Genomic DNA, 26,737 nt, shown 5'->3' with positions numbered 1-26,737 from the left:
CATAAAAAGAAACGAAATTGAGTTATTTGTAGTGAGGTGGATGGACCTAGAGTCTGTCATACAGAGTGAAGTAAGTCAGAAAGAGAAAAACAAATACTGTATGCTAACACATATATATGGAATCTAAAAAAAAAAAAAAAAAATGTTCTAAAGAACCTAGGGGCAAGACAGCAATAAAGACACAGACGTGGAGAATGGACTTGAGGACACGGGGAGGGAGAAGGGTAAGCTGGGATGAAGTGAGAGAGTGGCATGGACATATATACACCACCAAATGTAAAATAGGTAGCTAGTGGGAAGCAGCCGCATAGCACAGGGAGATCAGCTCAGTGCTTTGTGACCACCTAGAGGGGTGGGATAGGGAGGGTGGAAGGGAGATGCAAGAGGGAGGAGATATGGGGATATATGTATATGTATAGCTGACTCACTTTGTTATACAGCAGAAACTAACACACCCTTGTAAAGCAATTATACTCCAATAAAGATGTTTTAAAAAAATTAAAAAGGAATGAGAGAATGACCAGTTTGAGGATTATAAACCTGAGATTGTGACCCGTGAATGTCACAGGGATTAAACAAAATATCATGTCCTCTGGATACCACATCCAAGATCAACAAAGCTGCAAGAACTACGGAGTGGTAGCCAAGAGTGGTGCTAATTCCTTAAATTTTGATCATGTCTCTCAGTTGGGCTGAGAGTTTATCAAAAGGGGGATTTGTTAAAAAGATGTAACAAGCCCCAAACGGAGTCATCTGCCCCCACAACAGCAAAACAAGACTTACTGCAATTTCCATGTCTCCCAGGAACGTGATCTTTAAACATGCAATCTGAAATGTCCTTATCAACCCTAGTGAGGTAATCTGCATAATGAGACCCTGGCCATTTTCCCCCCAGTAGGAAATGACCCTGCCTGGAACAATTTATTTTTTTCCAAGCTAATAACATACCTGCCCCACCTTCCTTCTGCCTATAAAAATGTTCCATTTTGTACAATCCCCAGGAGAAACTTTCTATTTACTGGATGGGATGCTGCCTGATTCAACATTGAATAAAACAAATTAGATCTTCAAATTTACTCAGTGTAATTTTGTTTTGTTTTTTAACAGCTTAAACAACACATATTAATTGTCTCACAATTCTGGAGGCTAGAAGTCCAAGATCAAGGTACTGGCAGGTTTGGCTTATCCTGAGGCCGCTCTTTGCTCGCAGATGGCTATCTTCTTGCTGTCTTTGCGTGGTCCTCTCTGTGCACGTGCATCCCTGGTCTCTCTGTGTGTCCTAATCTCCTCTTCCTACAGGGACACCAGTCAGATTGGATTAGGGCTCACCCAACAGCCTCATTTAAACTTAATTGCTTCTTATAAGGCCATATCTCAAAATACTATCACATTCTCAGGTATTAGGGGCTAGGCTTCAACATCTGAATTTTGAGGAGAGACAAATTCATAACAAATTATCTACATAACAAGCAAGTGTGTACCAATGTACAATTAAGAATGTGATAACTACTATAAAGGAAGAGTGATGAGGCCAATGTATTTAAGTACACCAATGGAAGAGAGGGTGGCAGTGAAAGAGAAGCTGGAGAGATAGGCAGCGGCTAGATCACACAACACCTCAAGAGCTGTGTTAGGGAGGTGTGTTTTGGTACTGACAAATGTCTTTTTATTTATTTATTTTTGGCTGTGTTGTGTCTTCGATGCAGCGCACGGGCTTTCTCTAGTTGCTGTGTGGGGGCTTCTCACTGCGGTGGCTTCTCTTGTTGCGGAGCACGGGCTCTAGGCTCGTGGGCTTCAGTAGTTGTGGCACATGGGCTTAGTTGCTCTGCAGCATGTGGGATCTTCCCAGACCAGGGCTCAGACCCATGTCCCTTGCATTGGCAGACAGATTCTTAACAACTGCGCTACCAGGGAAGTCCCCGACAGATGTCTTTAAATTGACATTAAGGATTAACTCTATACAGGCACTCTCTTGAGTGTTTGTATTATTAAGAAAGAAGAGAGACTGGAACTAATCTTTTCTAAGGTCTATTATGTGCCAGATATTTTACATACTTCATCTTATTTAATCCCTACAGTAACTCTAATAGGTGTATACTATTATCATCTTTATTTTATAGTTGAGAAGAGTGAAATTCAGAGAGGCTGAGTCACCAGGGCCAAAGATCTTACATCTAATATGGCCCCAGAAATAGGTAAGGAGCTGGAAATGGAGTCAATGATTGATCATGCCTACATGATGAAGCCGCCATAAAACCCCAATAGTATGGGATTCAGTGAGCTTCCAGGTTGGTGAACATAGCCACACACTGGGAGGGTGACACACCCCCAACTTCACGGGGACAGAAGCTCCCACTCTTGGGACCCTCCTAGACCTTGCCCTATGCATCTCTTTACCTGGCTGGCTGTTCATCTCTATCCTTTATTATACCTTTTAATAAACTGGTGAATGTAAATAAGTGCTTCCCTGAGTTCTGTGAGCTATTCTAGCAAATAATCAAATGCAAGGGGGAGAGGGTAATGGAAACCTCCAATCTGTGGCCAAGTTGAACAGAAGTTGTAGGTAACCTGGGGACCTACTACTTGCCATGGGCACTGGAAGCTGGGGAACAGTCTTGCGGGGCTGAGCCCTTAACCTGTGGGATCTGTTGCTATCTCCAGGTAGAGTGTCAGTATTTATTGAATTCTTGGATACCTGACTGGCATAGCACAACTGGCTGGTGTGGGGAAAAAACCCACATCTGGTATCAGAAGTGTTGAGTGTGGTAGTGGTGTGAGAGTAATGAAAAACAGGAGGAGGACGGGGAGGTTTTTATACAGTGGCAGAGCCTATAACCCACTTGACTTTTGAACCCTTGTTTCCCAACACCTTGTGTAAAATAAAATTAAAAAATTAAAATATAAGTATGCCCATAGCTTTGCATTGAAAGAAAATAGTATCAAAACAGATCAGGCTGTGGGCAAATGACAACTTAAATAAGAACTAAAACCATTGGAACGGTGGGGACAGTTTCGGTCTAGAGCATTATGGTGTTGGTATAATTTATTGATGACTTAAGATACAAATCTGTCTACTAGGACTCGGCATCCATAGAATCTATTATTCAACTATAACTACTATATAAAATCAAACATGCTAACCAACCATGGGAATCAGCATGGCTGGTTTTTCCTTCCCGTAGGTTCTTGTAATAGTAGTGGTATTCTCCAGGGACAACGGAAAAGTCAGATCTGAAATAGATAAACCCCAATGTAATTCATCCAGGATCCTCTAAGCTAACTCAATAGCTACTAAGCCTGTGTGTGTGTATGTATGTATGTATGTGTGTGTGATGTTCGTGCATGTTCCCACGTGTTCATATGTGTGCATGTGTTGAGTACTGTTTACAGAGTCCTGTAGTAGGCACTTTGGGGGAGAAGAAAATTAAAAGAATTCAAGTGCTTATATTCTAGTTACTCAAGCCTCATAGTTTATTGTGCTTAGCAAACTCATTTACAATAAGACATTATCTTGGTACATGGAGTGAAAGAAACCTTATGTTCACCCAGCATTCATATAATAAGCTCCTACAATATGCTTGGTACTGGAGAATTGTCTTTTAAATGTTTTAAATTAAACCAAGAAACAACAAAATTCTTGCTAAAATGAAGAATAAGATATAGGAGATAGCAGTGACTAAGACACCGGAAAGGTGTTTCTTGTTCCCTGCCCCATTTGGAGCTGTGTTGATGAGTCATATTTAATCAATTTTTGATGCATCAGAAAGAAAATTTCCTTAAGAGGTAACTAGAAAAATATTCACCCTGCCCAAATTATCTACTGACTTTTAAATAGGTTGGGGAGAAAAAAATGTCTGTTTACATGTAGCCCAGATTGGCACCTGGTGTCTAGACTCTCATCCCTGGCTGAGTGACAAGAGTAAAGGTGGCCCCCGTTTTACATGGCTGATGAGTTTCTGAAAAGTGATGTGTAAATCCAGTTTTTGGTCATCAGGGTGAGCGTTTTTGTCAAATGGCTAGTCACTACCTCATCAATCTTCATGAATGTTGATTTCTCTTTGTTTGGTTTAAAGGAGTGAACCCTATAGATGGATTTCTACCTATTCTATGACCCTCCTCTCATAAAACAGTATCACATGATATGTGATATGGTGTTTTTATGATACTTTCATCTGGGGATCCTGAAGCTTTGGGACACATTTGCCTTGCATTCCTAAGAAACAATATGAAGTGAAGTTGCTGAGGTGAGAGAAGAAAATTTTCTATTTAGTGAGATAATTTCAGTATCTACAATCATTGATTTAGCTCTTTTGTGGACAGTAAATCCACTGATTTAAAAAAAAGAATTCTTACACATTAAAATAAAAATCATACAATAATTATTTTTTTCTGTTTGTGACTACTTTTCTAAGGCTAGAGGACCGTATTTCCACCTATCTTCTCTTTGGTTAGCAGGTACTTCTGGATAATAAGACTTCTCTGTAAACAGTTATGACAGCAGCATATGTCACAGTCTATGGAAAGATTTGGCTTTTGGAAAGATGCAGCAAAAAAATAATACCAGTTCCTGCCCTTCACATGTCAGCTTAATGTCTCTATCGGCCTTTCTTGTCTATCACTGTTCTTGACTTGTACCCAAACTGTGTTCCTTGCTGCCTTTATTATAATAACAAAGCACCCTGGTTTCCTTTCTTCCAATTTCAGATCTATTCATTCATTTATCCTTTCAAAACTCACACATTATTTGCTGAATGACTAAAGAAACACCTATTGAGGATCTACCATGAGCAAGGCATTGGGTGTATAGATACAGCTGAGGATGAGCTGTAAAACCTGCCCTCAAGGAATTGACAATGTAAAGATATATGGCTATATTCACCACACATACAAATAATTACAATACAAGGAAGACTGTAAACCATAAGAGAATGAAGAACTATGGAAATTCACTTCCAGCTGGGGGCGTCGGCCAATGCTTCATGAAAGAGATGTCATTTGAGCTGGAATTTCAAGCACAGAGTCCAGCATGAGAGGCATAAACACAGGAGAGAGTAGAGCTCGCGTGGAGGATGGTGAAACATATTGTAAAAAAAGAGTAACTGGGGAGAGGTTGGAAGTATAGGGTGTGCCAGTCAGATCATGGGGAATCTGAAATGCCAGTCTGAGGAGGGTCTGCATTGTTCCGTGGGTGAAGGGGAGTTGTGGGAAGTCAAAAATAAAATGATGGGAACTGGGCCAAACAAAGATGAATCTAGTGACAGTATAGAGTGGACCAGAACAGATAGAGATGAGATAGGGGGGCTGATCAGAACAACATGGCAGCTATAGTTTAGGTGAAAGATAATAAGGGCCTAAAGTTTAGCAAGGCAAAGATGAAACAGGGAAGGAACCCGGGGGCAGGGGCGGTATCAGTGAGGCTGGGACAAGACAAGGCACCTAGTGATTGCTCTTGGATGAGAGAGAGGACAGTGCCTAGGATGATGCTTAGAGTTTTCCAAACCAACCACTGACCACAGCACCTTCCCCGCCAAGTTACCTTCCTCTGAAGTCCACCTGGTAGAGCTTACATTTCAATGGAGGATAAAAAAAAAAGTTTACTCCTTTTGGTTTGGGTTCTTCCCCATCCCCATTTTGTTCCGTGTTCATGACCTAACACATTACGAATGGGAGGTTTAAAAAAAATGATTTACTTTTCTGTCTTGAAGAATTTAGATATTAAGACAATAGGATATTAGAATTTATCACCAGTAGGTAATACATTTAATTAGTGAAAAACCACCATGTGTTACGTCTAACACATGCCCTACTAAATTATCTGTAGCTTGTTTCTGATAATTCAACATCAATAGATTAGTTTTATCAAAAGACAGCAATGGACCAAATATGTGAAGTGCTGGCCTTAGCAGATGCTACCCTTTTATAATCAGAGAAAAACATGCCGGTATTCCGAAAGCTTCCCGCAATCATGGAAGAAACGAAAATCCCCTTGTCTGAGAGGGAAGCGATTTCTAGTCTTATATTTGGCATTGTTGACCTGCCCACCTTGGTGGTGTTAAGCCTCTCTACGAACTGAGGAAGCCAAGATATTTGCACTTTATTTGCTCAGAAATGACATGGGAGGTATGCCAGAAGCATCAAGGAGATGAAAAGCTCAATGCTGCTCATAGACAAAGATGTGTTCCAGTGTTTGAATATAAGTAGGCCAGTTGTTTAAAATTTGTATTAGGCTTGATCCTTATTGGGAAGCAAGGAAAAACAATTTAACAAAACAGCAGAAAACCACCTGACAGTGGGATTTATTACTGGGTTTTATTGGCTTTTCGCCCAAAGATCTACAAGGTCTGTATCAGGTGATGAGAATTATCTTGTACTGTAGGCCATGATTCAGAAGATGGGCTTGGCTCTCACAAAACATGTCCACACAAGGACTATCTTCATTAAGATGAAGACCGAACCCTATTATCTGGTTGGTGATTACCACTCTTTTCCTCACGGGTATTATCTCTCGTACATAGACTCACACTGAAAATCAGGTCTCATTGCCTGACATACTTGTTGACTTATTCCACTGATTATAACACGCATTTGAAAGTTTTTGAATTACTGTTACACCTGTGGTTCCCAGCTTGTGTTTTGGAGGACCTGGGTTTTTTTCTTTATTTTTGCCATCTGCCAGAATCAGATGTAAATCAGATTAACTTAAATTCAGTAAAATTCCATTTTTTAGTGTCCTATGAGTTTTGACAAATGCATATAGGTATGTAATCACCACCACATTCAAGATACAGAACAGTTCCGTCACACCCCCAAATCCCTTATGCTCCACTGTAGTCCACCCCCATTTCCAGCCCTTAGAGACTACTCATCATTTTTTTTTAAATTTTTATTGGAGTATAGTTGCTTTATAATGTTGTGTTAGTTTCTACTGTACAGCAAAGTGAATCAGCTATACATATACATATATATATATCTCCTCTTTCTTGGACCTCCTTCCCATCTATGTCATCACAGAACATTGAGCAGAGTTCTTGTGCTATACAGTAGTTTCTCATCAGTTATCTATTTTATACGTAATATCAATAGTGTATATATGTCAATCCCAATCTCCCAATTCATCCCCCCCCCACTTCCCCCTTGGTATCCATACATTTGTTCTCTACCTGTGTCTGTATTTCTGCTTTGTAAATAAGATCGTCTATACCAATTTTTTCAGATTCCACATATATGCATTAATATACAATATTTGTTTTTCTCTTTCTGACTTACTTCACTCTGTATGACAGTCTCTAGATCCATCCACGTCTCTACAAATGACCCAATTTTGTTCCTTTTAATGGCTGAGTAATATTCCATTGTATATATGTACCATATTTTCTTTATCCATTCATCTGTTGATGGACATGTAGGTTACTTCCATGTCCTGGCTATTGTAAATAGTGCTGCAATGAACATTGGGGTTCATGCGTCTTTTCGAATTATGGTTTTCTCAGGGTATATGCCCAGTAGTGGGACTGCTGGGTCATAAGGTAGTTCTATTTTTAGTTTTTTAAGAAACCTCCATACTGTTCTCCATGGTGACTGCATCAATTTACATTCCCACCAACAGTGCAAGAGGGTTCCCTTTCCTCCACACTCTGGACCTAATTAAACTTAAAAGCTTTTACACAGCAAAGGAAACCATAAACAAGACGAAAAGACAACCCTCAGAATGGGAGAAAATATTTGCAAATGAAGCAACTGACAAGGGATTAATCTCCAAAATATACAAAGAGCTCATGCAGCTCAATATCAAAAAAAAAAAAAAACAATCAAAACATGGGCAGAAGACCTAAATAGACGTTTCTCCAAGGAAGACATACAGATGGGCAAGAGACACATGAAAAGATGCTCAACATCACTAATTTTTAGAGAAACGCAAGTCAAAACTACAATGAGGTATCACCTCACACTGGTCAGAATGGCCATCACCAAAAAAATCTTTCTGCTTACTTTGGATTTTATTTACTCTTCTTTTTCTAGTTTCCTAAGGTGGAAACTTAGACAATTGATTTTAGGTCTTTCTTCTTTCCTAATATATTCATTTAATGCTATAAATTTCCCTCAAACACTGCTTTCACTGTATACATCAAATTTTGGTAACTTGTGTTTTCATTTTCACCTAGTTTAAATATTTTAAAATGTGTCTTGAGATTTCTTCTTTGACTCATGTGTTATTTAGAAGCATGTCATTTAATTTCCATGTATTTTGGGATTTTCCAGTTATCTTTCTGTTACTGATTTCTAGTTTAATTCCACTGTCATTGAGAGCAGACATTGTATGATTTCTATTTTAAATTTGTTTAGGTGTATTTTATGGCCCAGAATGTTGTCTATCTTGGTGAATGTTCCATGTGAGCTTGAAAAAAATGTGTATTTTGTTGTTTTGGGATGAAGTAGTCTATAGATGTCAATTATATCCAGCTGATCAATGGTGTTGTTGGGTTCAGTTATGTCCTTACTGGTTTTCTGCCTGCTGGATCTGTCCATTTCTGATAGAGGAATGCTGACGTCTCCAGCTATGATAGTTGATTCACCTGTTTCTCTTTGCAATTCTATTAATGCTTGCTTCATGAAGTTTGATGTTCTGTTAGGTGTATACACATTAAGAATTGTCATGCCTTTTTCTAGAATTGACCTCTATCATTTTATAATGCTCTTCTGTACCCCTGATAATTTTCCTTGCTTTGTCTACTCTGTCTGAAATGAATATAGCTATTTTGGCTTTCTTTAGATTCGTGTTAGCATGTTATATTTTTCTCAATTGTCTAGTTTTCATCCATACTTTTAATCTATATGCATCTTCATATTGAAAGTGGGTTTCTTATAGACAACATACCGTTGGTCTTGTGTTTTGATCCACTCTGACAATCTGTATTTTAACTGGTGCATTTAGATCATTGACATTCAAAGTCATTATTAATATAGTTGGATTAATACCTATAATATTTGTTACTGTTTTCTATTTGTTACCCTTGTTCTTTGTTTCTATTTTTGTCTTCCACTCTTTCTGCTCTTTGTGATTTTAAATGAGTATTTTATGATTCCAGTTTCTCTCCTTTCTTAGCATATTGGTTATATTTCTTTTTTAACTTTATTTAGTGGTTGCCCTAGAGTTTGCCATATACATTTACAACTAAAGTCCACTTTCAGATAATGCTATACCACTTCATGGGAAGTACGAGTACCTTATAACAACAAAATAATCCTAACTCCTCTCTCCTGTCCCTTGCATCATTGCTGTCTTTCATTTAACTTATATAAGCATACATAAGTGTGTATACACACGCACACAATGGATAAGCATCCATAATTGAATACATTTTTGGTATTATTTTGAACTGTTATATATCAAATCAATTAAGAATAAGAGAAACAAGGGTTTTTTCCTGAGAAAACTTCTGCATTTTTTAGTATCTCAAAGTATACTTCCAGACCATGAGACATACTAGATATAAAGGTCATTTCAGAATAAAAAACTAGTCAACTATTTAAGAAGTTATGAAAGACTATTTATATGCAATTAGTGGCTTCAAAATAAATAAAAATTGGTACTAAGTAGACATAAACCCATAACCATGGTTATTTTAACACTTCTCTTTCAATAATTGATAGAACAGGAAACAGTCTCTCAGGATATAGATATTTGAAAAACTTGTCAAGTTAACCAACATGACTTAATTGGCATTTATAGAACATTATGCCTAACAATAACAGAAAACACATTCAGTTTAAGTACACAAAGACGTTTCATCAAAAGAAACCATATGCTAAGCCATAAAACAAATCTCAATAAATTTCAAACCATACTGAAATACATGACTTATAGAATATATTCTCTGACCACAGAAGTGTTAAATTAATCAGTATATAATTGAGAACAAACTAGTGGTTACCCGTAGGGAGAAAGAAGCAGGGAGGGGCAAGATAGAGGTAGGGGATTAAGAGGTACAAACTACTCTGTGAAATTAAGCTACAAGGATATATTGTACAACACAGGGAATATAGCCAATATTTTATAATAATGATAAGTGGAGTATAACTTTTAAAAATTGTGAATTGCTATGTTGTACACCTGAAACATAGCAACCTGAAACATAACACCTGAAACATATCAACCACACCTCACAAAAAGATTAAAAACAGAAAAAAAGAACCAGTATCTAAAAGGTGTCTAGAAAATTCCTAAGTGTTTGGAAATTGTACCACACAATTTTAAATAACACAACAATCAAGTAAAAAAATAAAGTAAATAAAAAAATTTTTTTTGGAACTAAATGAAAATGAAGACACAATTAATGAAAATCTGAGTAGACAGGGCTTCCCTGGTGGCACAGTGGTTGGGAGTCCGCCTGCCGATGCAGGGGACACGGGTTCGTGCCCTGGTCCGGGGGGATCCCGCATGCCGCGGAGCGGCTGGGCCCGTGGGCCGTGGCCGCTGGGCCTGTGCGTCCGGAGCCTGTGCTCCGCAACGGGAGAGGCCGTAGCAGTGAGAGGCCCGCGTACCGCAAAAAAAAAATCTGAGTAGACAGCTATATCATTCTATAGAGGGAAACTGAGAGCTTTATAGACTTATAAGAGATGAGTGCATTAGTTTCCTACGGCTACTGTAACAAAGTACCACAAACTTGGTGACTTAAAACAGTACACATTTATGCACTTACAGTTCTGGATGTCAGAAATCCGAAGTCGGTTTTACTGGCCAGAAATCATGATGTCGGCTGGGCTGCTCTCCCTCTGGAGGCTTTAGGGAAGAATTCATTTCCTTGCTTTTTCCAGTTACTAGAGCTATATTATTTGCAGCCCTTGGTTCCTGGATGTTCTTCCATCTTTATAGCCAAAAGTATAACATTTTGCCTCAGTCACCACTCCGCCTTCCATCTCTGCAGTAGTGAGTACTAGCTCCCCCTGCCTCCCTCTTATAAGGACGCTTGTGATTACATCATTGGACCCACCTGGATAATCTAGGCTGCTCTTCCCATTTTAAAATCCGTAACTCCCTCACAGCTATAGAATCCTTTTTGCCAGATAAGATAACATCTTCACAGGGTCCAGGAAGCAGTACTTGGATGTCTTGGGGGCCATTATTCAGCCTGTAGTTTAAAACGTTGCAAAAAGCTGTTCACACACCACAGGGGACCACGAGTCATCTCAATAGAAGGGCGGTCAGGTGAGGCATTCTATAGGGTTTGGGTGTGGGCTGGGTGGTTTCGGGTAAGGTTCAAAGAAGCAAGGTTTTCATCTGGATTGAGGTGTCAGAAAGTTCCAGAAGTTTTTATTTTACCTTCCCTCATTCCTTTTTTCATGCTCTTCCTTGCTTTATGTAGACCCATTTTTTCACCTTTATCATTTTTCTTCTCTCTAAGGAACTTCTAACATTTCTTGGAAGGCAGGTCTATTGGCAATTCAGTCCCTCAATTTTTGTTTGTCTAAGAAATTCTTTATTTCTCTTGCACTTTTGAAGGATAATTTCAGAGGATACAGAACTATAGGTTGGTGGGTTTTTTCTCTCAACACGTTAAATATTTCACTCCACTCATTGCATGGTTTCTGAGAAGTCAGATACAATTCTTATCTTTGTTCCTCTATGGGTAAGGTATTCTTTTCTTTTGACTTCTTTCAGCATTTTTTCTTTATCTTTTATTTTCTGTAGTTTGAAAATGATATGCCTATGTGGAGTTTTTTTTGGCATTTATCCTGCTTGGTGTTCTCTGAGCCTCCTGGATCTGGGGTTTGGTGTCCGATATGAATTTGGGGACATTCTCAGCCATTATTGCTTTAAATATTTCTTCTGCTTCTTTCTCTCTTTCTTATCCTTCTGGTATCCCCGTCAGATATATGTTATACCTTTTGTAATAGTCGCACAGACCTATATTTTTCAGTCTTTGTTCTCTTTGCTTTTCTATTTCTGAGAAGTCTATTGTTATATCCTCTAGCCCAGAGATTCTTTTCTCAGCTGTGTCTAGTCTACTAATAAGCCTGTCAAAGGCATTCTTTATTTCTTTTATGACTTAAAAAAAAAAAAATCTAGGATTTCTTTTTGGTTCTTTCTTAATATTTCCATCTCTCTGCCTACATTGCCCATCTGTTCTTGCATCCTGGGTACTTTATCCATTAGAGCCAGTAGCATATTAATCATAGTAGTTTTAAATTCCCAGTCTGATAATTCCAAAATCCCTGCCATATCTGGTTTTAATGCTTGTCTGATTCTTCAAATTGTGTTTTTTTGCCTTTTGGTATGTCTTCTAATTTTTTATTGCTAGCTGGACATGATGTACTAGGTAAAAGGAACTGCTGTAAATAGGCCTCTAGGAATGTGGTGGTGAGGTATGGGGGAGGGGGAGCATTCTTTAGTCCTATGACTGAGTGTCAGTCTTAAAGCCTATGCCTTTGAACTGTGAAATTTACAAATGTGGATTTTTTCTCCCCATTTAGGTGGGACAGAATAGCTGGAGTTGGTTGGAGTTGGGTATTTCCCTTCCCCAGGTCAGTTAGGCTCATAAAAATACTCCAGGAGGTTAGACTCTAGTTAACTAGTTTTCCCTGAGGTTGGGCCTTGTTGAGAACAGAGTGCTCTGGTGTATTTTAACGTGGTTCCTTTTGTCCTCCTCCTGCCAGAAGCAAGAAGGGATTTTTCTCCAATATTTACTGTGGGAATGTGGTCAAGCTCCTGGAGGTTAATCTCACAGTATTGTGGGGACCCCTTTGACTGGGTCCCCCTGGAGTTTTCAACTCTCAGAGCTGTCCACACTGAGTCTCTAGCAGTTGGTTGGTTACAGTTCAGGTTTTCCTACACCAGCACTGGTTCCTGGGGTAGTTTCTTCTCATGAGTCTCTGCTCCAGTAAGCCTCGACTCCCTGTGTTCACCTGTCTGCCTCTCCAATCTTGCGGTCAGTGGTTTGCCCTGTGTCCTCCCCTCTCTTAGGAATCCAAGGATGATGACTCCTCACATGCAGAACTAGAAACCAGACGTCTCTATTGTTATTATATTCTCAGTTTCATTCATTTCTGCTCTTTTATTATTTCCTCCCTTCTGCTTGATTCTAGTTTTCTTGTTTTTGTTTTTGTTTTTTCTGGCTGTGCCGAGAGGTCTGCGGGATCTTAGTTCCTCAACCAGGGATTGAACCTGGGCCCTCAGCAGTGAAAGCGCCGAGTCCTAACCACTGGACCTCCAGGGAATTCCTTGTTTATTGTCTCTTAAGATGGAAGCTTAGATAATTGATTTGAGATATTTCTTCTCATCTATTATAAACTTTACTAGTAAATATTCTTTCTAAGTATGTGCTACATCCTACAAATTTTGATATATTGTATTTTCATTTCATTTAAGATAGCTTTTAATTTCCCTTGTGACTTCCTTTTTGACACATGAGTAATTTAATTTTAAAATATTGGGGGGATTTTCCAAATATTTTCTGTTATTAATTTCTAGCTTAATTATGTTGTGGTCAGAGAACATACTTGGTATGATTGCAATTCCCTTAAATTTGTTGAGGTTTGTCTTATGTCCTGGGAAGAAGTCTTGAAAAAAGACTTTTGAAACTGATTAAAATTTTACTTGAATTTTTCTTACTTCCTTATAAGGTGATTGGGTCTTTCCCTTGTGTGCTGCTACAGGTGACCAGTACTTGTATCCCATATCCTGGGAGAAAGCCCTGCTTTTCCTTAATTTCAGGCTGCTTGATTGCCCTGCAAACTCAGCATTCTGAGAGGTTGAAGCAAATTTATGATTTTGTATTTCATCTGGATTTTTATTGTTGCTAGTATGGGAGCAATGCTTATTTCAGCTTTTACATTCCAGGCACATGTGGAAACCCTAAAGTTAAAAAAAAATAGAGTGGGAATTTTAGGACACCAAGAGACTTAGGCAATTAAAGGGTGGTCCATTGTTCCTTTATTATCTTCCCAATACAATACTTAAAATCATTCAAATTTTTCTTCATATGTGTTTCAGCTCCCGGCTAATGAGATTTCTTCTTTTTTTGCCTAGATGTTCTGGAATACCCACTTTTCGACTGGGAGTAGATGCATTGGGTTTTGCCTGCTATCAGGTGACTGCTTCAAAAAAAAAAATGTTCTGACTTCTTTTATTACCACTCTTGTGGCAGAAATGATTGGCAGTGATGATATCTAACCATAACCTCTGTGATCTCATTTGAGACTGGTTCAGTGGGCAGATTTTTGCTATTTTGTTTTTCTTTTACATTAACTAGTAAGAAAGCAGTACATAGTACTATATTTGTTGAAATATTTGAGATTTGTCCTCTAGGAAAGATGCACACACAAGTTAGGGTGATTTACTTCAGAACTATTAATTTCATTTTTTCCCCATAGAGGTATACAAATCATTAATAGTGTGGTGAGTGTTCATGGACTTTGGTCTTATAGAGAGGAATGGACCAAGCATTTCCAGAAGTGGGCAGTACACGTAGGGTTATTACCACAGCTCTGTGCATGGCACACTGTTGACTGAGAATGTATTACCTGTTATAGTTGTCATGGTGGTTACCTCCCTATTTCTTCCCCAAACTTCATCTTAATCCATTGCCCTTGTTTGTGATGGATTTATTGAAGAAACTGTGATCCATTCCTGGCCATTGGTACATGAAGAAAGCCTGTCCAGGGACTTACTGCTTCTAAGGAGACAAAAGAGAGACAACTCTTTTCTTTTTCAGGACATTGTTATCTGGGTACTGCTAAAGCACTACAGCCACAAGAGTCAAATCTCCACAGTGAGGTGACGAGAATTGAAAACATCCTTGCTCCTCAATGCCAACACTTGAGCACCTGAATAAACAGTCCTGGAGCCACCCTACCTCTGGATCCCTTGCATGTACGAGCATAGACTTCCTTATCACTTAAGTCAATATGGTTATTGGAGTTGAAAGCATCCTCACATATACCTAATAATAAGTTATAGTTTTCTCCAAATATAGATGCATAATAAGTAATAGTATTCTCTAAATATGTGTAGATGCTGTTGTGAATAATAAAGCACAAGTTCATTTTTAATGTTATTGGAGTCAAAGTAGCCCTCCAGAATTGCCTAATTTTTCAATCAATTGATTCCAAAAGTACAAGTATCATGATGTGTAACTCTACAAAATACTTTGACCGTAAGAAGAGATATTTACATTTACAAAGGTTGAGGGTGATTCACGCAGACTCAAATGTAGCTCACTCACTGTGAAGACCACACAGACACCTAATTTTTACAAGTACCATGAAGAAATTAAACATTCTCAGAAGACGCTAGACTCTTTGAGGCTAATTTTAGTTAAAAGTGGGCATAGTTCTAATATTAATATCATAAAATCTTGGAGCTCAAAGAGGTCTTAGAGATCAAATAATGATGATCCAAGTGAGAAAATTGAGAACCAAATAAACTAAATAAGTTACTGAAGGTAGTTAACGGTAGAATCAGGACTAGGATACAGATCTTTTGTTTGCTTCTTTTTGCTATGGCATTTGGGAAAGTTGTTTAAGATGCTCTTAACTATCCTAAATACTGAGGAACCTGAAGAATTACCCAAAATATGTGGCCCAAATCTATGCTATTAAAATCCTGTGCAAGTTTTAACAATTCTCAATTATGAACTTAAACAGAATAGCCCTGCTCTTGATGATTTTTACCACCCACTATTTTCTCTTGGAAGAAGTGGGCTCAGCTATCCTACATAGTAACAGGATACTTGAAAGGGCAGGATAGTTAGTGTGGCATAAAATCAAATATGTTTTATAAGATAACTTTTTTGCCACCTACTTTACATTTATCAGATTATATTCATTTCATCTATATAGATAAAACAGCCACAACAGGAAGAGTACCTGCAATGGGGTACTAAAATTTAATCATGTCTGATTATCTCAAATACTCCACCTCTTCAGAGTAGCTAGAGGACTTAATTAAACTTTTAAATGGAAAAAAAAAGATAAAGATCCAATAAGCAGTCTTTCCTTTTCCCCAGAACTAACAGGAAGCAACTTTAACTTCAACAAAAGTATTTCATAATAATCCTACGTAACTTGCAAGAGTATTATAAATAAGTTTCAAGAAGTGATCCATTAATAATGTATTACCATAACTTAAATAACATTTTAATAGGTAGTTTTGGAAGGAAGTCAACAATCTAAATTGAAAACCTGGGAAAACAAACCCAGACTGAGAAGAAATATCCCACTTGATGGCTGGCCATATTGATTTACTATATATAGAAGCCCTGCCAATATTCAAGGCTGCCTGTTTTCTTAGGGATAACTCATGGGTAGAGAATAATGTTCTTGGCACAGGAAAAGCACAAAAGGGGACTTTTCCTTTAAAGGGATAAAAATGCAGCAGGTATGTGATCTTTGGTTTTCCATTTTTGGTTTGTCTTGGTTAACTCGGGCATCTGAGAAAGGACTGAGTGAGTTAAGTTGTTTACATGAACCTTAACATAATCAGCCTATGAGGATTTTTTAGGTAAGGAGAGAGAGACACAAGTGGGAGACTGATGAAAGACAAGAGAGTTTTCTCTGATGCTCAGACAAGTGGGGCTGGGGAAGGGTAGGGTGGAAAGACACTTCCATTAGTTCCAAGATCTGATAAGTTAATAGTTGAAGGGGATTTCATTACAAAAGCTGGAAAGTCTGAAATAGAAAGTTAATTTCATCTCATCTCACACCAGAGAAAAACTCCACAGTAATGATCTACTTGTGCTCCCAGTTTTTACAGCCCCTCAGACTGCCAGCTTTATCATCTCAGAATACCCTCAGGCTTGTTCTAGGGCCCAGGAATTTCATGGGAAGAAATGTAAAGAGATCACTGACTATTTTGAAAAATCAGTATAGTGATGAGCCTGACAGTAAAGCTAAAAAACACAGGCTTCTTTTGACAACTTGGGGAGGAGACCTTACAGGTAGCCATGGATTTACCCTCCCCATATAAAGGTGAAGATTGTTCTGCTACTCGGACATCAGTACCCAGTTAAAGAAAGAAGAACACAAATCAGAAAAGCTAACACCCCATGGGTGAGACTGGCTGGAACAATTTGGTATCGATAGAGCTTCAAGGGCCAACCTCAAATTTAATGCCTATGGACACCATCCTAGCTGGTCTGCTTAACGAAGCTGAGAGTCTGACTTAACCCTGTTCCCCCACCTGGCGTACCTCTGACCACTTGTCCTGTGTATGTCCTCAGCACCTGCCCATACTTTTCTCTATGCACCTCTAACACTTGAATTTTCTCAAAACACTTCAAATATATTGGTTTCCTTAAAGTCCTTGGAGAAATGGGATGGGTTTTATCGTTTCACTGTATTCCCAACACCAAACACAGTGCCTGTAGTATAACAGGCATTCAATCAAACTCCTCTCTCTCTCTCTCTCACTCTCTCTCTCTCTCTCTCCCTCCCTCTCTCTCTCGCTCCTGATTAGTATTTACACCTACTACTGTGTACCTCCATAGATGTCCTGCTGGCACTTAAACTCACCATGTTACAAACCAGACCTGTTACCTCCCCTTACCTCTCCTCAGTCATGGCTGTGGTGGTCTGCAGGGCATGGTCTGTATCAAGTCCCCTGTAAGTATTCAGAAAATATTCAAAGTGGAATGAGGAGAGAAATGAGGAAAAAGACAACAGAAAAGAAGTATGAGGAAAAAGTAGTAAAATAAAGAAGGGAGTCATGAAGGTAACAAAGAAAAGAAGGAAAAGGAGAGGAGTACGGTGGATAGGATGGTGACAAGGATATCTTAGATTGGTTTTCCTCAAATCGGGAGGGACAGAATGCATCCTGAGCCCTCTACGGAAGAACTAGAACACATTTCCAACTATTCCTCTTCCCTTCCAGTGTTGTATTAACTGCTTCCAGTTTGGATTAGACTCTCAGTGTTTTGTGAGTGTGATGAGAGAAGGGACTAAGAGGCATGTTTCCACCTTTTCGGCCATTCCTGCACATGTAGATAATAGGAGTGGCTGGGCCATTTTCCACTATGGAGCAGGATTCTGTGTACCAGTCGGCAAAAATAAAAAGTGTGATTAGAAGCCTGTTCCTAACCTCATAGTTCTCAAGATGAAGCTCTTAAATAAAGGTCTGGAGTTGAGGTTCATTTGTTTTTCCCATGGGGAATGATTCCCTATTTTGCCTTAGGTATATAGAGGGACAAGATCTTGCCTGTTCTTCTGGTCCTGGAGTTCTTACAGTCTTGTAACTTTTTGTATGTTTTCTTTTTGGGTTCTGTTGCCAGCTTATTTTAAGTCTAATGCTCTAATCTCTCTGAGTGATGACATGTCATAACTGTAACCCCAAGACATTTTCAGGTAAAGGCAAGATGCAGGCACTCCTTGATTTTATTTGTGGGAGGTACATTCTAGCCTACACGGAAATGTGTAAGAAATATTCTGCCATTGTGAAGGCCTCAGTAAAATCATGCTGACATCTGGTAGTTTTGAAGGGTGCTTAGATCTATGAAAAGAGCATTTTCCAAAGAAATTATTTGTTTTCAACAGTTGTTCCAAAAAGAGGCTGAAAGGACTCCTGTGATTTTTTTTTTTAAAACAAGTGAAAGCACTGTTATTCCTAAGGCAGCAGCCTTCACATGCTGAGTATCAATCTGTACACCCCAGATTCCTGGGATCCCTGGCAGAGGTTTTTCCATTGGAATGGAGGATTTCACTGAAATATAAATGGGCAAGAGTTTGTGAACTAACTCCCTTTAGTCAACACATGAGGCAGGATGTGAAAACCAACAGCAGGAAGTGCCTTTCAGCTGAAACCCTGGCCCATGGACTTGAAGCATATTCTTTTTTGCAGTTTTTTAAACAAAACAGTACAAGCACTCCTCGATGCTTATTCACATGGTACAGACTGTATTAAGAGTTTTCTGTAGGTTTCTAATATAAATGGATATAAAAACACAGTTCAGCTTGTTGCCTTCAGGCGTGGTGCTCACAAAGCAATTAGGAAACAGTATAGATTAGAGCTCAGTACATCCCCATACAACTCAAAAGGTTGTCCTAAAAATTTGGAGTTCAGAGGCAAGAATCATTTTCCTATGAGAGGAACAAGGCATTCATTCTTAATAAAGCAAATGACATCAACCACACAGTAAATGAAATTATCACACAGCTTATTTTTAGATGAGTGTGATATTCCACAAAGCACTAACTCTGTGGATGAACCCTGCATTCCATTACCAGTGTTTACATTTGTGCAGCTTGATTTACCCAAACACATCTGAGAACCTTGCATTTCAGAAAGCAGCTAACAGGATTCACCAGAGGACAGATCTGGCCTCAGAAAGGGGACGCCTATTGGTATCTCAGAGACTTTCTCAGCCACACCTGAACCAGCAGTTCATGATGTATCATTAGGTAAGCACGTTTTCAGAAAAGAAAGATGTCTATATATTTGCTGTTTCTAAACAAGATTTATGATCTGGTGGATGGAAACAACAAAGATGAGTGATGGAAAAAATACGGGATACTTTGAGAATTCCCATAAGCTTCATGCAAAGGAGTATAATATAGGAGACAACCAGAATTAATGAATGCAATTCTTGCTTTGCGGTACCTCAAACTCATGTAACACACTGCTTTGTTGTAGTGGTTGAAGACACTATTTTAGTGAATAGGTAATTGTCATCATGCTTGTAGGTATACAAGTAGATATTAAAGTGTTTCAAAATGGTTTTATTAGGGATAGTTAGGGAGTTTGGGGTTGACATGTACACACTGCTATATTTGAAGTGGATAACCAATAAGGACCTACTGTATATAGCACAGGGAACTCTGTTCAATATTATGTAACAACCTAAATGGGAAAAAAATTTGAAAAAGAATAGATACATGTATATGTATAACTGAATCATTTTGCTGTACACCTAAAACTAACACAACCTTGTTAATCAGCTACACTCCAATATAAAATAAAAAGTTAAAAAATGATTTTCTTAAATAATTCCTCATAATTTTATAATTTTAATATTTTCCATGAAGAAAAAGTTCATTAAACCTAAAGTCATTACATGTCAATCCAATCCTTCCTCAAGTTCTGATTTAGAAAAATCAGTATTAAAATGAGATTGTACCAGTGGTAATTTTGGTATTATCTGGCTTAAAATGTTAGTAAACACATCCTGTCTCATGACAACTTTGAGCTGCCTTTGATGTGATCCTTGACTTTGGATTTTGTTAGTTCTATTTGTGGATTGTGTTTATGTGACAAATTTTTTGGTTGTTTCTGAACACCTCTGAGTGTATCTGCTTTCTCTTCTTCCAATGTATAATCGACACTCCCAGTATGTTGTTCTTTTCAATGACTAAAAAGTGGATTTTTCTCTAATCCAGTGCTCATGATTACATATCCAGCAAAGTTCACTCTAATACCAAAATGCAGTCTTTAGATTTTCCCCGTTAGCCCTGCATACTTACTAGAAACCACCACTGCCTGCTTCTTCGTAGTAAACTAGGGCAGGTGAGAACAGTCATCTTCCCTTCCTGTCATAACGTTAGTCATTTCTGAGGTGCTGTCCTGGGAAGGAGTGGAGGAGAAATCTGCTGTCCAGACCCTCTCCAGGTGAGTATGATTGATATTCACATGGTAGGGTGTACTAAGCCTTTTAAGATGACTGTGCCAGGAGTAAGAATTTGCACATCCTGTCCTGAGTCTTGTGTTGATTCAGAGCGTGACTCAGTGATCCTCACTGTAGGGGCTGAGGGTAGAATGGCCCATGGCAAGTCTTCCTTGAAACATTATAATAGAATCTTTCACCAGAATGTTGATACACCTTCTAACTGCCAAAGACAAGTGGAAGGTAGAAGAAGCAACTTCTCTTGCCCAAGTACTTGACCCTGAATCCTTAACTTGATTATTACTTAATTCAAACCATTGGCTAATGGCATAAAAAGAAAATTACATCCTATCTGGAAAATAGCTGTAATTATAAAGAAGACAAAATCAATCAGCAATGGGAAAGAATAATCATTATGGAAACTGCATGAAGCTAAGAAACCAAATACCAACTTAAACTAAAAAGAAATTTAAAAATCCATTCAACTGTAGTGGTGAATATATGTCATTATACATTTGTCAAAACCCATAGAATGTACATCCCAAAGAACGAAACCTAATGTCAACCATGGACTTTAGTTAATAATAATATATCAATACTGTCTCACCAATTGTAACAAATGTACCACACTAATGATGTCAGATGTTCATAACAGAGGAAACTATGTGGTTGGTGGGAAGAGGAAGTGAGCAGGTATTGTGGTAACTCTTTGTTAATTTTTGCTCAATATTTCTGTAAACCTTAAAGTGCTCTAAAAATAGTCTATTCATACTACAAGGATTTAAAAAAATTATATATATGTGTGTGTGTGTATATATATATATATATATTTAACATAGTTAATACATAGAAATGCTTGTTACCTTAAAACTAAAGCTAACCATCAAGCTTTTCTTGTAAATCCAACTGAGGTCTGAGTTACAGAACCCTTAGGAAGAGAGACTGATACTCCTAATTTATTCTTTTTAGCATTTCAGATTCTACTTCACAGCAATGAAGCCAACATTTGAGATAAGCAATTAGTAAAAATAAATATAATTAAAATTATGACACGTCCTTGAATGTGAAGCATTACTTGCAAAATGAAACTTGACTCGAACTGAAGTGTCCGACCAGGCCTTCAGCAGTATGAAAGCGCCTGGAGAAACCTAGACTTGGGTCCCCAAATTCATGCCATGTTCTTTGAGCCATTTTATTTGTGTCTGGATAATGAGATTTCCAAATCCTTTTCTTCCATCCTCTGAATAAACATGGAAGACTTAGTAGGGTAGACATGGGAGAAGTAACACTGCAGCCCCACCATGAGATGAGGGCTGCCCAAGGCTACTTAGCAGATTGGCTTCCTGCAGTCCTCAGAAATCAGTCATGCCAGTCAATACCTAGAAATGTGCTAGACTCACCTACTTGTCAAGAACAAGAAATAGACAAGTTACTCTGAGCCTCAGAGGAGTTCTGAGAGGAAGATGAGTCAAGATTTAAACATTTGTATTTTCCATAGTTTGAGCACCTACCTTGTTCAGTCATTAGCTGTGAGCTTTACCATTCTCTCTTCTTGAGAATGACTGGTGAAGAGCACAGGTTAAAACAAGACATGCTTCTTCTACATTTCCCATTTCCTACTCCCACTCTTTGGGATATCCTCCTATACAGTAACTCCAGGAGGTACAGATGTACTTATTCGTTCATGGTATATATTATACCATAAATAACAGAAATGTGTAGCAGATAAGACTTTTTTCTTATAAAGTCTGTATTTGTAAGGCAGTGTTCCTCTAATATAAGATGGAGTTAAGAGATGAATGGTTGGGCTCTCAATGGATCCTTCAGTGAAGTCTTAGGGGTGCCCTAAACACCAGGACTTTAAAGCTTCAGACAGTGGGATGCTGGCAATAACAGACCGTGTGCTCCTGCAAGTGGTGGAGCATTGGATGACATGGTGATTTGGGGATTTTATGCTCTTTGCAGAATAGCATGAGATAAAGCCACATTTAATTTTGGCACTAGGAGCAATAATATTAGAAAGAAAATGACCAAACTACATGTTTACATGTCTTTACCAAAAAAAAAAAAAAAAAAAGAAAGAAAGAAAACCTTTTATAAAACAAGTATTTGTTAAATGTTGAATAAACATTTGAAATAAATCATTTACTGATGTTTCCTCTTAATATTCATTTTCTACCTATTCATCCTGTTATCTGTCATCCATTGGCAGACACTACAGTTTTAAGAAGAGTATACAGAAAAAAATATATAACTGGAAGCATTCTACTTCTATTTTAATGTTTCCTGCATATTTAGAAAAGATCACCCTGATTTTGATTTTATCTGTGAAACACCTCAGACCAGCTCACAGAACACTAATGTTCTCTTGAAGTACAATCTGAGAAGTTCTGGCTAAATGAAAGGGATAAGAAAAGTTCCTTCATCAAGCAGCTCTCTTGTACTGCCCCTGCCACCTGCCTCTATCCTTGCTTTAAGGTAATCACCACCTCCAGGACCATATGTTCAGTGTTAATATGTTAATATCCATATTAAGCACTTTATCTACTTCATTAGGTTTAATGGAGTAGATATTATTACCCATGGGATATAGCATGAGGAAACACTTTTAATGAGGTTATCATTAGCATGGCTTATAAAGGCAGGGTTGAGATTTAAACCCAGGTATGTCTGACTCCACTATCCATTCTCTTAACTGCTACCTATGCATCCTGCATGACCAAATATATAGCAACAAGAGTGGAAAATAACAACCCATTGTATTCTGTAAGCCTGTCAATAAGCCCTTAAATCTGGTGTTTGAAAACTTCTCAGTCATAAATCTATCACTGTATTACACAAGGAGTATCTGTCTCCTGTAATCAGGTTTTATATACTTGTAGAATATATTTTACAGAATTAGTTGTAAAAAAGAGGTGTTGATTGAAAAGTAAGAAGGAAGATTCTATCAGGATTGTTGTGAAGACAATAATATATAGTTCATATACCATTTTTTTCCCATGAAGCCTTCCTTGACTCAACCTTCTGGGAACTCCCTAAGCACTTTCCCTGTACCCTTAGCGCTTTATCTCGCAACTGAACCCACCAAAATCTGCTAAGTCTTTTGTGCAGGTGCTGGGGATACAGAGATCAAAGACATGGTCCCTACTCTCAAATAGCTCATGGTGAAATGTGTATTATGATACCTACAGGGTGCTGTAAAAGAGGAAAAGCAGTTAACTCTAGGTAGAAGACTTGGGGGGGGGGGAAAAGGAGAACATGGGCCAATGGGAAGGAAGTGAGATGGAGTGGGGATTATGACCCTTGATCCTAGTCTTCAGGTGGGAGTAGAAATCAGGCAGATGGAGGTGTGTATGTGTTCGTAGGTGTGCGTGTGTGCATGCATACACATGTGCCTCTGTTTTCTAGGCAGAAGAACGAAGCTAGATGATAAGGAGGAGAGGAGCCCGGCCTGTTATGGGAACTGCGAGCACATGATTCGAGAAGGCTTGTGTGCAGGGTGTGTGCTGAGAAATGGCACCAGTTCAAGCTGGAAAAGTATGTTTAAGTGATTTGGTGAGGAGTTTGGATTTTATCATGAAGAGGTTTGGGTATCATTGGAAGATTTTAAGATCTTTGGAATGATCATCCTGGCAGTAATATAGAGAACAGATGGCCTGGGAAATGAGATGCACAGAGAAAGCAAGGCGCAAGTCTAGGTGTCAGGAGACTCTTGAAGCCATCCAGGCCAGACTGAGCTTGGGCAGTGGCAGTGACGTTGAAGAGGAGGAGTGAGGTACAAGACATATTTAGGCAAATAACATGAATAAATGGGGAAAAATAAAAGTAATCTCAGTTTTTCAAGTAAATAAAACTTATTTAACTTCTTATGTTGTCCCTGAAAGGTTCACATTTCTCTACTTTTTCCAGAGGTTGTACTACTGGTATAAAGCACAATTAGCAGATTTAATAGAATTAGTGTTCTCTGAAGCACCCCAACATATATTCATTTCTTGTTGCACTACCTGACTCCTTTCCCCGAAACTGACGTTATGGGTGGATTTCCATGAACCTGACTTAACCTGTACTCTATTCCCTGGCTACACAGACTGAAAATTATGCTGCCTTTCACAAGAGGATGGAGTAAGGGGCAGAAAAGACAAGCCTGTTAAAACCCATCCCATTGTGAATACAGCAACTCAAAGGCACCATTTCCAAAGAGGGCTGGTGGCATCACCCAGAAAGGGAGCACATCTTAGTGTTTGTCTCCAAGTAGCCTTTCTGGTCCAATGACAGAAGCAACAATAAGAAATAATAAGACAGGAAGCTGAAAGGTGTAGATTAGATCTGAGGAACAGTTTTCCCCTCAGAGAAGCTGTTCAATATGGATATCAGTTATGCTAGAGAATATTCTTCCCTGGAGATTGTTTTTGGGATTGTGGTAAAGTATACATAATACAAAATTTACTCTTTTAACCAGTTTTAAGTATACAGTTCTGTAACATTAAGTATCAATACATTCACATTGTTGTCGCTATTCTACCTTAATATTCCCCTGTCCCTGCCTCTATTGGATTGCTACACTGTCACTCTCTCTTCTTATCATGTTTGGAATTCTCACTTTTTGAGCTACTAATTAAATAATCCACCCATCCTTAGATTTATCCATTCAAAATATATTTGTTGAGAACTTACGGTAAGAGAAAAAAAGTTGTAAACATCAATGTATTCACCAAAACTTGTATTTAAACAAAACTCCCAAGCGGCTTCCCAATTTAAACTGACAACCCATGATTATGTCATGTTTAGTACAGATTTAAGCAACCTCACCTTCACAATTTGTGACCACAGCCAATTCCAGTTCACTGTAAACAGCAACAAAAATCAGCAAAGAAAGGGTTTGGAAGGCCAAAGAAAAGTCAAGTAGGTGAGGTCTGTGGCTTTACAACCTTACTCACTTAAAACTTCACCTACTGTAAAATGTGGTTTATCTCACTTACAAGATACAATCAAGTTTAACATGATTGTTACAATACTCTATCAGCCCTAAGAAAGTACACGTATATCTACTAAATGCATATTTATATCATAAAATGTTAATCAGAGAATCATGAACTTCCATAATCCTTTTTAGTCAATTATATCAAAAGGTCTTTAGAACATGAAGTATACATTTCTCGTTAAGGAAAAAATCATGATTTTCTCAGAATTTAGCCCTAATTAAGTGGGCCCAGGTTTTGTGGTGTTTGATCTATTATTTGGACATCAAAACCCAGGTTAAATCTACAGAATAATTTGTAGTATGGAGTAAACAAGCCTAGTAATCTGTAATCTTTTATAAAAATAGATATATTTTTTATACATCTTAATTGGAGTATAAGTGCTTTACAATGTTGTGTCAGTTTCTGCTGTACAACAAAGTGAATCAGCCATATGTATGCATATATCCCCATATCCCCTCCCTCTTGAGCCTCCCTCCCACCCTCCCTATCTCACCCCTCTAGGTCTTCACAAAGCACGGAGCTGATCTCCCTGTGCTATGCAGCCCCTTCCCACTAGCTATCTATTTTACATTTGGTAGTGTATATATGTCCATGCCACTCTCTCACTACATCCCAGCCTCCCCTTCCACCCCGTGTCCTCAAGTCCATTCTCAATGTCTGCGTCTTTACTCCTGCCCTGCCACTAGGTTCATCAGTACCATTTTTCTAGATTCCATATATATGTGTTAGCATACGGTATTTGTTTTTCTCTTTCTGACTTACTTCACTCTGTATGACAGACTCTAGATCCACCCACCTCACTACAAATAACTCAATTTTGTTACTTATTATGGCTGAGTAATATTCCATTATATATATGTGCCATATCTTCTTTATCCATTCATCTGTCGATGGACGCTTAGGTTGTTTCCATGTCCTGGCTATTGTAAATAGTGCTGTAATGAACATCGTGGTACATGTCTCTTTTTGAATTATGGTTTGCCCAGTAGTGGGATTGCTGGGTCATATGATAGTTCAGTTTTTAGTTTTTTAAGGAACCTCCATACTGTTCTCCATAGTGGCTGTATCAATTTACATTCCCACCAACAGTGCAGGAGGGTTCCCTTTTCTCCACACCCTCTCCAGCAAAAAATAGTGTATTTTTTGGTAGTGTATTCATAGCAGACA

General features: G+C 38.4%; 1 protein-coding gene across 1 annotated transcript in view; it reads right to left on the bottom strand.

Moving 5' to 3' along the window:
• COL17A1 (collagen type XVII alpha 1 chain) overlaps nt 1–10,813 on the bottom strand; it is a 78,673-nt gene extending 67,860 nt beyond the window's left edge. Inside the window, exon 1 of the mRNA XM_079899997.1 lies at nt 10,701–10,813. The gene's annotated coding sequence lies outside the window, so the exon portion shown is untranslated. The remainder of the gene's footprint in view (nt 1–10,700) is intronic.
• Nucleotides 10,814–26,737: the final 15,924 nt, after the last annotated feature.

The sequence above is a fragment of the Stenella coeruleoalba genome, assembly GCF_951394435.1.
Source record: "Stenella coeruleoalba genome assembly, chromosome: 16".
NCBI classification, from domain to species: Eukaryota; Metazoa; Chordata; class Mammalia; order Artiodactyla; family Delphinidae; genus Stenella; species Stenella coeruleoalba.
This window is presented reverse-complemented; position numbering and strand designations above follow the sequence as displayed.